The sequence below is a fragment of the Camelina sativa genome, chromosome 2 (genome assembly GCF_030686135.1).
Source record: "Camelina sativa cultivar CO46 ecotype springtype chromosome 2, ASM3068613v1".
Taxonomy (NCBI): Eukaryota; Viridiplantae; Streptophyta; class Magnoliopsida; order Brassicales; family Brassicaceae; genus Camelina; species Camelina sativa.
In genome coordinates, this window is record NC_141881.1 from 15767766 (window position 1) to 15780272 (window position 12507).

At 32.0% G+C, this 12507-nt stretch overlaps 1 pseudogene; it reads left to right on the forward strand.

Moving 5' to 3' along the window:
• The first annotated feature begins 273 nt into the window (after positions 1–273).
• LOC104748407 (uncharacterized) lies at positions 274–2661 on the forward strand (annotated as a pseudogene).
• Positions 2662–12507: the final 9846 nt, after the last annotated feature.

The following is a 12507-nucleotide window of genomic DNA, read 5'->3' on the forward strand; positions in this document are numbered from 1 at the left end:
TGTGATCATAATTAATAAGTTCAAAATTTCTTTTATTGAACTCGTATTTACTGTTTATTATTAATAGTTGACCATGTACGTACACCAATTTATTGTTTGATCATGTGTAGACTTTTGGTTAAATTGGTGTTGATGAACTGTGTAGAAAAAAAGAAGAAAAATTGTGTGTATCATAATTCATTTGGCATATACATAATATATATATATATATATATATTTATTTATTTATTTAATGTTGACAATTTTGTTTTCATAATTTGGTTTCAGTCAAAAGCTCGGAGCAATGAACACTTTGAAAAACTATTATAAAAGAAAAGAACCATCTCCACCTCGGAGTGAATCAGATGATATTGACTTACCTTGGGATCCAGCAGATCGAAAAAGAATAGCTGATTATCATCCGAATCAAAGAGATGAGGTAATTCGGAGATACTTGATTAGAGGACCTTGTCAACCTCGTGGGCATACTTTTAAACAAATTCTGATAGGAAAGACACCGAGACGTTTTAATCCAGCTTGGTTTGATCGATACCAAAACTGGTTAGAGTATAGTGTGAAAGAAGAAAAAGCTTTTTGCCTGTGTTGTTACTTGTTCAGAGATAGTGCTGGGAAAGCTGTGAGAAGTGATGCATTTATCACAGATGGATTCTGTAGGTGGAATAATTTCAAAAGTTTTTCAGATCATGTGGGAGATGTTGATAGTTTTCATAACAACGCAGTTATGAAGTGTGAAAATTTGATGAAACAAGGTCAGTCTATTGAGCATGCTTTGCATAAACAGGATGATATTACAAGAAATGAGTATCGTATTCGGTTGAATGCTTCAGTTGATGCTTCCAGATATTTATTGCGACAAGGATTACCTTTCTGTGGTCATGATGAGTCTGAAAAATCTGCTAATCGAGGAAACTTTGTGGAACTTTTGAAGTACACTGCTAATCAGAATGAAGTTGTAAGGAAGGTTATTTTAAATAATGCTCCTGGAAATAATCAAATGAAATGTCCTAATATTCAGAAAGATATTGTTCATTGTTTTGCAGAGGAAGTAGTCAAATCTATTATTGAGGAGATTGATCATGATGTTTTTGCTTTGTTGGTGGATGAATCTGCTGACGTTTCTGATAAAGAACAAATGGCAGTAGTGTTTAGATTTGTTGATAAAAGTGGGATAGTCAAAGAGAGATTCTTGAGTATTACACATGTGAGTGAGACTTCTGCAACATCTTTGAAATCTGCTATTGATGATTTGTTTGCTAAATATGGATTGAGTATTAAAAAGTTGAAAGGGCAAGGCTATGATGGAGCAAGTAATATGAAAGGCGAATTCAATGGATTAAGAGCATTAATTATGAGGGAAAGCACATCAGCATATTATGTCCACTGTTTTGCTCATCAACTTCAGTTAGTTGTTATAGCAGTTGCAAAAAAACATTTTAATGTTGGAGACTTTTTTGATATGATTTCTCTCTTGTTGAATGTGGTGGGAGCTTCATGCAAAAAAAAAGATCTGATCCGAGAGAGTCACAGAAAAAAGATTCAAGAAGAAATTAATAATGGTGAAAGAAGTACTGGAACAAGGTTGAATCAAGAGATCTCTCTTCAAAGACCAGGAAACACCCGTTGGAATTCTCACTACAGAACTCTAGTGCGATTGATTGAGTTATTTTCTTCTATCATCGAGGTGCTCGAGTACATTGAGAATGAAGGTGTAGATGACTTGAAAAGACGTCAAGCAAATGGTCTCCTTAACTATTTGCATAGCTTTGATTTTGTGTTTTATTTGCAAATTATGATACACCTTTTAGGACTCACAGAGAATTTGTCAATGGCGCTACAAAGACAAGATCAAGATATTTTAAATGTTATGTCATTGGTAGGATCAACTAAGAGGCAACTTCAATTGTTTAAGGATGATGGGTGGAATTCTCTCATGATGAAAGTTTCTTCATTTTGTGAGAAACATGAGCTTGAAACGGTTGAGATGGAGGCAGATTTTGTTGACCCAAAGAGACGAAGAAAAAAACAGGAGTATCAAATATGCATCACTACAAGGTCAATTGCTTATATGCTGTCTTGGATATGCAGCTTCAAGAATTTAACGACCGCTTTAATGAGGTGAACACTGAATTTCTTATTTGTGTTGCTTCTCTATCTCCCATTGATGCGTTTTCTGAGTTTGATCACTCAAAGTTATTGAGGTTATCTAAGTTCTATCCAGATGACTTTAGTTCGGGGGAGTTCATATCTCTTGAGCAAGAATTATCTATCTACATTGATAATGTACGAAATGATGACAGATTTTCTAATTTGAAGAATCTAGGGGACCTTGCTCGATTGTTGGTGGAAACACGAAAACATATGTCATATCCTTTGGTTTACAGGCTTTTGAAGTTGGTTTTGATTTTGCTGGTCGCTACTGCAACTGTTGAGAGATGTTTTTCAGCCATGAAATTCATAAAGACGCATCGACGTAATCGGATTGGAGATGAATTTTTGAATGATTGTTTAGTTTGTTTTATCGAAAAAGATGTGTTCAATACTATTACAAATGAGACTGTGACAAAAAGATTTCAGAACATGAAGAATCGTAGAATGCTATTGTAAGATGTTTTTCTTGGACATTGTATTTTTTTTTAATATGAAAGAATTTTTTTTACTATGGTTTGACCTGGGTGAAAAAAATTCCTGGGTACGCCACTGGCTTTGGCGAAGCCAATTTTTCAATGCCAAGGGGAATATAATAAAGTAGGGTTACACTTCTAACAAGCTCTATCTATCTGCCACATGGCACTTCTGAATTCTCTGTTTTTTTTTTAATAATGTTTTATCTCATGTTTAAGCCAATTGATATGTAAATCATTAATGGGCCACATAATTTTGTCGACTTCTCGAATAAAAACTGACGGAATCTATGACTTCCGACTTCTCCTCTTCCTTGCATCTCTCTCTTTCCCACCCCTTCCCCCCTTATCTGTTCAATTTTGCGAGATTTTGAATCAGCCGAGTCGAAGGGAATCTCGACATCTCCATTCTTTCACAGCTTGACATATGGCAACTATAAAACTGACACCTGTCCAAAAAACTTGTTCACCAAAATTTTAACTAAACTACCAATAAAACATATTTAATCAAATACATATAACTCACACTTTAAACATAAAACTAAAAGAATATATTTTCAATTAATCCATAAATAAGTCATTTAATCTTACACTTTAAAATTAAACTTTCTTATATAATAAAGTAGGATACCTCCTAAAACTTTTTTCCACAACTACTGTAAAACTAAAACTTGTCCAAAAACTTATTCACCAAAAATTTAACTAAACTACCAATAAAACATATTAAATAAAATAAATATAACTCACACTTTAAATGTAAAACTAAAAAAATATATTTTCAATTAATCCAAAAATAAAACATTTAATCATACATTTTAAAATTAAAACTTTAATAGAAACCTTAAAAGAAAATTCAATCAAACCATAAGTAAAACACATTTTATCTTATATATTTAACTCAAAATTTAATATAAAACTGAAAAAAAACATTTCCAATTAAATCACAAATAAAACACATTAAATCATTTAAATTTAACTCACCCTTTAATATAAAGCTAAAACGGTTCAATCAAAACAATAAATAAAACACATTTAATCATATACATTTAACTCATACTTTAGTATTACAACTGAAATAAGATATAAAATATTTCCAATTAAACCATAAATAACACACATTTTGTCATATGAAACTAAAAAACTATTTCTAATGCAACCACAAATAAAATACATTCAATCATATAAATTTAACTCACACTTTAATATAAAATTGATAAAATTATTTCCAATTAAACTATAAATTAAACACATTTAATCATAGACATTTAATTCACACTTTAATATTAAAACTGAAATAAAATAAATTTGCATTAACTTTATTTCTCCACTCAATTTTATTCAACACACAATATATTAGAATTAACTCTCATACTTTTTAGTTTCAAAACTATAACTCTCATCACTTCCCATTCCATAAATACTCATTTTTCATTCTCTCATTCTCTTTCACTTCATCTTAACTATTATAAAATTTTTGCCATTTTTGTTGGTTGGTTGGTTGGTTATTGTTGTTTGTGCTAAAAAAAACAAATTAAATATTATTAAGTGGAGATGTTCGCATTTTTTTGGCAAAGTGAGCAAGTACAGGGACAAAGTGAAGTTTGTTACAAGTATGGCAAAAGAAGTGGAATCTGCTTATAAGGCTGCTCAGGTAGGAAACCGCGGGGGTGAACAAGTGGAATGAATGATCTGTTGGAAACCTCCGGGTGATGGATGGGTGAAGCCGAACACTGACGGGGCTTCACATGAGAATCCGGGTCTGGCCACAGCTGGAGGAGTACTGCAAGATAGGATGGGGCAATGGTGCAGAGGTTTTGCTTTGAACATAGGAATTTGTTCTGCGCCTTTAGCGGAGTTATGGGAAGTGTATTACGGTCTCCATATTGCTTGGGAACAGAGAGTAACACGGCTTGAGCTGGAGGTTGATTCGGAGTTAGTTAGTTGATAAAATTATTTCAAATTAAACCATAAATAAAACACATTTTATCATATACATTTAACTCACACTTTAATATTAAAACTGAAATAAAATAAATTTGCATTAACTTTATTTCTCTATTCAATTTTTTTCAACAAATAATAAATTACAATTAACTCCCATACTTTTTGTTTCTAAATTGTAACTCCCATGACTTCCCATCCTATGAATACTCATTTTCTCATGCTCTTTCACTCTTTCTTAAATATTATACATTTTTTTTGTGTTTTTCTTGGTTGGTTGTTATTGTTGTATGTGTCAAAAAAAAACAAAATTTAATATTATTAGAAAAGCTTAATTGTAAATTTTAACTTTAGATACTATATGATATATATCTTACATTTTTTTTTTGAAGATACATCTCTATTATCCCTAAAACAAACATTTTCATAATCAACCTATTACAACTTACATACAACTATCTTAGATTTTAAAATTAAAAAGTTTTCTCTAATGGCATCTATGCTTAATTGAAGTCCTATCTTATTCTTATCTCCAAACTAAATTACCAAAGATTTCCATAAAATATAGTAATGTCTAAACTCTTCTAAACTCACACTTTAATATAAAGCTCAAATATCGACAAAAAAAACAACATCAGCTACACAATCTCATATTCCAACAATCCACATTTCATAAACATAACCAATTTTTGTATTACCTTTCATGAATAATTTGATAGATTTTATACACGCATCTATCCTATCATTTGGACCAGCTAACCCACAACCACTCAACGTCTTCTTTGAAAGCGAATACTACAATCCAATGCAACAAGAACACTTGATGTGGAAGCAGTAATTTAAGACCTAGAAATAACAATCAACTTGTCTTCAAGATCTACGAGGAACTCAAAATATCGACACTCTATTTTGCAATCACAAAATAACATGTCCTAATTATAGAATACAAATAGTATAAACTATAATACTATTTAAAATTCAATAAAAACATAAATAATATAATAATTTAAGCTTTTAAAAAGGTTTTTTAAATTGTTCATAATTTAGAAAAGGATAAATTGATCATTTAACATTAACTATATAGTTAATGAATACAAATAAAACAATTCCAAAACCCTAATAACTTTTAACCAAAAAAACAAAGTTTCTCGATACAAATAAACTTTATTGGTATGATCTTCAAATTGTAAAGTCTCTCGAAATTTATTTTAAAAAAATTAATTTATTCTTAATGACTTTTAACCAGAAAACAAATTAATATAATAATCTCGTGCAACGCACGAGACTCAACCTAGTTTGAAATAAAAGATGCATTATATTCCCCTAAGTCTCAACGAAACTTGATAAGTTTCAGAGATATCCGAAGAAATGGATATCATATAGAGACTATGAATAAGAATGGCATTGAATATCTTTGCATCAAATCTGAGGAAAAACATATATTGGAAGAGTTATCAATGTTATCCTCTGGATTATATTGCACAAAAATAAATGTATTCGCATCGTATGTTACGGTAAACTCAAAGTTTACTAATACGTTTAAGATATGGCATGAGAGACTTGGACATCCTGGTTCAATCATGATGCAAAAAATTGTGCAAAATTCTAATGGCCACCCATTAAAAAACCAGAAAATTTATTGTTCTGGTGAGTTTTCATGTGATGCATGTTCTCAAGGAAAACTCATAATTAGGCCATCGCCAACCAAAGTCGGGAATGAATTACCAATATTCTTAGAGAGAATATATGGTGATATATGTGGACCTATTCACCCTTCATGCGGGCCATTTCGTTATTTTATGGTAATGATTGACGCATCTAGTAGATGGTCATATGTGTGTCTTTTGACAACACGAAATACGGCTTTCACAAAATTCATTTCCCAAATAATCAGGTTAAAATCACAATTCCCTGATTATGCCATAAAGAAAGGAAGGCTTGATAACGCTAGTGAATTCACTTCACAAGCTTTTAATGAATATTGTATGTCAATGGGAATTGATGTTGAACATCCGGTCCCTCATGTTCATACACAAAATGGCATGGCTGAATCTTTGATTAAACGGTTAGAACTCATTGCTAGACCGTTGATATTGAGAACAAAACTCCCAATTTCTATATGGGGTCATGCTATATTGCATGCTGCAGCGTTGGTCCAAATACGACCAAGTGCATACAATACATATTCCCCTTTACAATTAACGTCTGGTCAAGAACCAAATATTTCTCATCTCCGTGTTTTTGGATGTGCGGTTTATGTTCCTATTGCCCCACCGCAAAGAACAAAAATGGGGCCACAAAGAAGATTGGAAATATACGTCGATTATGCATCACCGAGTATCATAAATTATCTTGAACCACAAACTGGTGATATGTTTACAGCACGTTTTTCTGATTGTCATTTTAATGAAGATGAATTTCCAGCGTTAGGGGGAGGAATTAAACAGGTACCAAAAGAGATTACATGGAATACACCATCTTTGGTACATCTTGATCCCCCTACGAATCAACGTGAGCTGGAAGTTCAGAAAATTGTACATTTACAAAATTTGGCAAATCAATTACCAGATGCGTTCACAAATACAAAAAGGGTGACAAAATCACATATTCCCGCTGCAAATGCACCATCAAGAGTTGAAATTCCTAGAGAGGAAATCGATGGGAAAAAGGTTAATGAGCCTAAAGTTCAATTGAAACGGGGGAGGCCAATAGGTTCTAAAGATAAAAATCCCCGAAAGAAAAAGAAAATGGGAGACAAAAATGAAAAAGTTCAAGAGGAACCAAGTAAAGAGAAAAGTCATCAGGAAGACGATACAGAAAATTATGAGATCTCTATTAACTATGCCCAAGATGAAAAATTATGGGCTAGAGATGAAATCGATGATGATAATGGAATATTTTCTTTTTCTGTATCTAAAGAGATTGATTATGAAAATGATGATCCTGATCCAAGGTCTGTGTCAGAGTGCCAACAAAGGCCTGACTGGGAGAAATGGAAAAGTGCAATGCAAACTGAATTGTTCTCCCTTAATAAAAGAAATGTCTTCGGACCTATTGTCACTGCATCTAATGATATAAAACATGTTGGGTGCAAGTGGGTTTTCGTGAGAAAGAGAAATGAGAAAGATGAGATAACATGATATAAAGCCCGACTTGTTGCACAAGGTTTTTCTCAAAGGCCGGGAGTTGATTATGAGGAAACATATTCTCCGGTCATGGATGCAATTACATTCAGGTACTTCATGAGTCTAACAACTTCTAATAATTTAGAAATGTACCTTATGGATGTAGTGACAGCGTATATATATGGATCATTGGATAATGAAATACACATGAAAATTCCATAAGGATTTAAGGTTCCTGAGACTTTAAAGGAAAAGTCTAATGAGATATATGCAGTAAAATTATAGCGATCACTTTACGGATTAAAGCAATCCGGACGCATGTAGTATAATCGCTTAAGCGATCACTTATTGAAGAAAGGGTATGTAAATAATGAAATATGCCCTTGCATCTTTATAAAGAAATCCTCATCGGGATTTGTGATCATTGCAGTATATGTTGATGATCTCAATATAATTGGAACTCAAAAGGAGATTGATGATGCTAGAACTCATATGAAAGAAGAGTTCAAAATGAAAGATCTTGAAAAGACAAAATTTTGTCTCGGTCTTCAAATAGAACATCTCCAAAATGGAGTATTTGTGCATCAGTCAAATTATACGAAAAAGATTTATAAAGCGCTTTTATATGGATAAAGCGACTCCTTTGAGTACTCCAATGGTTGGTAGGTTCCTGAATGTTGATACAGATCCATTCAGACATTGTGAAGAGAATGAAAAAATACTTGGTCCCGAAGTACCTTATATGAGTGCTATCGGTGGAGTTATGTATCTTGCAAATTGTACCCGACCAGACATTGCATTTGCAACTAATTTACTTGCAAGATACAACTCAGCTCCTACCCGCAGGCACTGGAATGGAATTAAGCACATATTCCGCTATCTTTAAGGTACGATTGACTTTGGATTGTCGTATCGTAGAAACTCTGTGTTTGGTCTAGTTGGTTTTGCAGATGCAGGATATTTATCAGATCCACATAAATCTCGATCCCAAACTGGATACGTTTTCACAATTGGAGGAACTGCAATCTCGTGGCGTTCACAAAAACAGACTTTGGTCGCCACCTCTTCGAACCACGCAGAACTAATAGCGCTTCATGAAGCATGCAGAGAATGTGTATAGCTCAGATCCATGTCAAACCATATAAAAGATGCAAGTGGAATGGTCAGCAGTAAGGAGCCAACGACACTATACGAAGACAATGCAGCTTGTGTTGCTCAAATTAAAGAAGGTTATATCAAGAGCGACAGAACAAAACATATTCCTCCAAGATTCTTCTCCTACATTCAAGAACTCGAGAAGAACAAGGAAGTCAATATCCAATATGTCCGATCAAGTGACAACGCAACAGATCTCTTTACAAAATCGCTTCCGACTACCATGTTCAGAAAGCATATTCATAGCATTGGAATGCGTCATCTACGAGATCTTTGAAGAAAAGACCACTCATATCTTTTCCAGGGGGAAATTACGTCACTGTACTCTTTTTCCCTTGTCATGGTTTTTATCCTAATGGGTTTTTCCATGATAAGGTTTTTAACGAGGCAGTACATAATTCTCTAGTGATGGATAATCAAGGGGGAGTATTGTAAAACAAGTGTGATTAATCCATCAACACATGTCATCACACTTTTACAACTGTCATCACCATGTTAATAAGTGGTATGACTCATAACTTCTTTATTCCACTATAAAATAGAAATTGTACAACATGAGAAAAAGATACAATAATAATACAAAGCTTTTTACTTTCCCCACTCTCGTAGCCTCTCCTTCTTCTCCCTCTCTTTAATATTTTTTGTTTTACTTTATAGAATATATATACACATATAAGTGTATTATAGTTATAGTTTACATCAATTTCACTATTGTAACTTGTAAGTCCTTTTATTTTATCAAAAATATGTGTATATCTTTGGAATAGCAATTGGATTTAAAAAAATTGAGGAGATTGACAGATTGTGGAGGGTGATCACGTGGGCTTTTGGGCCGCGGGGGTCTTGTGTGTATATAGGGGGAGAAAAGTGCAAGTCACGTGGATCATTGAGGGCCAAAATTTAATATTAGTTAAATCACAAGTTTTTTTCTAAGTTGAGATTTGACAGTAAAGTTAACGGTCAGAAACGGTGTTAGTTGAAAAAAGGTGTTAAGAATCACAAGCAATTTGATTGCGAATCATATATTTCGTCGTCGGTGTGCTACACTGAAATATATGCTATTTTCATTTTTCAGCTTTAATTTTTTATTATATTAGTTTCAAGCAATTGCTGAATTATTTATTTTAATAGTTAAATAAACTTTTAACATCAATTTTAACTGTTTCATGTTTTTATGTATCTCTAAATTATTATTTTTAATACGTTCTAAGATTTTTGAAGGAAAGGTTGGTCATAAACTTGAAGAGTACATGAAAGCTCAAACACAAAGACAATGTGTTTTGCAGCTATTTTTTGTTTAAAAAATGTGGGTTTTTGTCAAATATTCACAAAAATATGGCACATAAACTTGTTTAAAATTTTAGGAATTTGGGTATAACTTTTTAATAAGTTCATAAATTTTATTTTATCAAAACAAAAATATATAAATTTTCTAATATCTAATAAGAAGATGTAAACCCAATTTTTTTTATATAGTTGCAACTATACAAAGTAAATGTCGAGAAGTAGTTTTCCGTTGCTTTTTCAATTTTCTATTGTAATTTTTATATATTGTGAATATGATAATTTTTCTATTGTAACCGATCATTGTTTTGATCGTAAATGTAGATAAACGAGAACTACTAAGATATAATAAATAATAAATACTAGTTTAATTTCGAAGAAAATAAACACAATGGTACATAATTTTTTTTTTTTTTTTGCGTAAAAATTGAAATAATCAAAACCCACAATTTTGTTCAAAGAACTTTCTGTTTCTTGTAAACCGTTGAATCTTTGTCACGTGCATCACAGAAGCAGTACTTTATTGATGATGAGTCACGAAGACATAAGTCTCAGATCTGACTGACTACGAATCTTCTTTCGAGTTTCCCTAAAATCCATTGAAACTGTCTACTCAGTTTCTCGTGTCCATTACATCAAATTTTTCTTTTCTTTTATCGAGACAAATACGTTTGTGTGTACTATATAAATTAAATAATTATCATTTCAAAAGAATAAACAATGTCTAGAATTGCCTCATTAACGTAGTCATGCACTCTAAGTAATTATATAATTGAGCTTTTGAATCATGCATGTCCATGATTACTTCTTGTAATTCCATTCAAACATGTTAAGTTAAACGATCTCTAGGTGTTGAAAATTCGTGGTATTAATTCAGCTAAAATATACTCCCTTCTTTTCAAAACATAAGATGTTGTAGAGAAGTTTTTTGTTTCATAATATAAGATGTTTTCAAGTTTCTATGCAACTTTAAGATTAGTTTAATATTTTATATTATGCAGTATTGTTTTTGATTAGTTGAACTTGTTAAAAGTAAAAGCTTATTAAACTGCGTGCTTTTGTTAAAACATTCTATATTTTAAAACGGAGGGAATAGTATAATGGAGTCCATGTTTTTTTTTAAATATGTCTTCTTCTTCTCTATAATTTTAAATCATATTCATACGCTAAACCAACTTATAGTAGTATATATTATATACTAGAAGAAAGACGACGGTGCGTACTGCCTACCAAACTCATTAATGATTTTATTATTGGTGGGTTTTACCCTAATAATCTTATTTCAAATATATTTGTATATAGTATAGTATTTGAATACGACACACGAGACAAGAAAACAAATGTAATTTAAAAATCGAATGTTAACTTTTTGTATCAAGATTATTAATGTAATGTTTTTTGATATCGCTTTCGTTGTTGTGGTGCTATAATGTTATTGTTATCGATGTATCATAGCAATACAAACACATTTGGTTGATGAAAGACATTAGTCAGGTGGCCCGCTGAAAATTAGTTGCCGGTTAAGGATAGACATTATAATCGAGTTGAACACATATCAAACCGATTTTACAATAGAAGACATGAACATAAGACACAATCAAACCAAAAATTAACCGAACCAAAATGGCTTTGGTTTGTTTTCAATTAAAATTTATACTAGTATTTTAATTTTTAACCAAACCGATTAAACAAAAGAAAATGTACAAATTGGTCTACCTTAAACATGTTACCCAAATTTTGCATCACCGTCATCTGCAGTGCCCGTTTTGACTGTTGCAAACAAAAACAGTCATCGTAACGTGATTTGTGTTTGGTTAGATCATGTATGTAGACGGGATCGTGTTATCTGATTCATTCTTGGTTAGTTTTTGTTGTTGTTTTTTTTTTTTTTTGGTATTTCACATGTTGATTTCAAAATTTTCATTTATGGATGCTTTACGATTTAGCCATTTATAGTGTCCATCAAAATATCACCAAAGAAAAAGATCGAATTTTATCAGCCCATGGGCCTAACATTGTTGGTTGTTTTTTGGTCACATCGGCAGTTTATCTCGACGGTCCAAATATTTCCTCACGGGTATGAAAATTATAGAATGAGCTTTAGAGATTGAATCGTCCAATCATCGAGCTGGAATGTACTATGCCTTGTCCCACTGGTTTGTTGAATACGAATCAATATTTGTCTAAGGAAAAGGGAACATTGACTTTTAATGATAAATTTAGTCTTAATAATTTTTTTTCTTGTCTCACATTTGTTCATTCAAGTATCGTAGTTTGTTGCGGATTCAGTTTTTCTAATGCAAAATACTAACAAAAGGGTGTCGTTAGTTAGAATCATATAACAAGATCGTTGACTACATATCAGATAATTGTATTAACTG